Genomic DNA, 1082 nt, shown 5'->3' with positions numbered 1-1082 from the left:
TCATTCCTATTGAACTCGCTAGTCTGGATAAGAGCGTCTGATAAATTTTATAAAAAGATCAAGAATATGATAACTTTTTAAGCCTACTCTGCACTTGTTTAGAGACACGAGCGAGGCAAAAAAGAGAGAAAGAAAGAGGCAGCGGTCGTCCTGCGTTCTATTTATATCTCCCGTCCAGGGGACCGGCAGACCTTCCAAACTGACAGAATATAGCGCGCGTGTATGTGTGTGTGTGTGTGTGTGTGAGAGAGAGAGAGAGAGAGAGAGAGAGAGAGAGAGAGAGAGAGAGAGAGAGAGACTGTCACCAAACAGCTCGACTGAGTTTGGTAGCCTTTACTGCACGGACCACACACACACTCTCCACAATGCCGCATCGGCCCAGCACGTCACCTACATCGAGCTAACCAAGTGCCGAGAAAAGGTGAGACGGCACCGGGTACGTCTCCAGGAAAGTGTCGGTTCGTTACAGAGATCATTGAGGAAGTCCGGAAGATGTTGATATAAGGACTTCTTCATCTGATATGATCTTTATTTTACTGAAGTCCGAACTTATTAACGCGCGACACGGTGCGTAAATTTATCCCGATCGTGCGTAAAAGGATATTGTTGATTAGTTTTTTTCTCCCGACGCGTTCCGCTTGCGTTTATTGATGTCTGTTTCTATACAGTTAGAATGTCATGTTTATTTGTTTCTATACATTGTTTATCTGATAGGTAGGCAGCATCATTTCATAGAACATTTGGTAAATTCACTATTTCCTGATAACATTGCGGTTTGGACATTCGCGCCTCATCTCTCTTTATAACAAACCATTATATTGCAGTTTATAACGCTTATTCCATCGGTCTGATTTTGAAACAATGAAACCATAAAATTAGTATAGTTGGAACAGTCAGCTGACATTAAGCGAGAGAACTATTCCTGACTAGGCCCCCACCGGCACGTCTGGGGGTGCGTCCAGAATGGCTCCTGGTCGAAAGTAGTTCACTAGATAGGGAATATTTGGGTTCTATTTGCGACGTAACCTGTTGCTATAGAACAAGATTGAACTTGAGGGAGACCTCCAAGGAGTCCAAATGTC

This window comes from Oncorhynchus nerka, linkage group LG18 (genome assembly GCF_034236695.1).
Source record: "Oncorhynchus nerka isolate Pitt River linkage group LG18, Oner_Uvic_2.0, whole genome shotgun sequence".
Lineage (NCBI taxonomy): Eukaryota > Metazoa > Chordata > Actinopteri > Salmoniformes > Salmonidae > Oncorhynchus > Oncorhynchus nerka.
The sequence above is the reverse complement of the archived record's forward strand: the minus strand, read 5'-3'. Positions refer to the sequence as shown.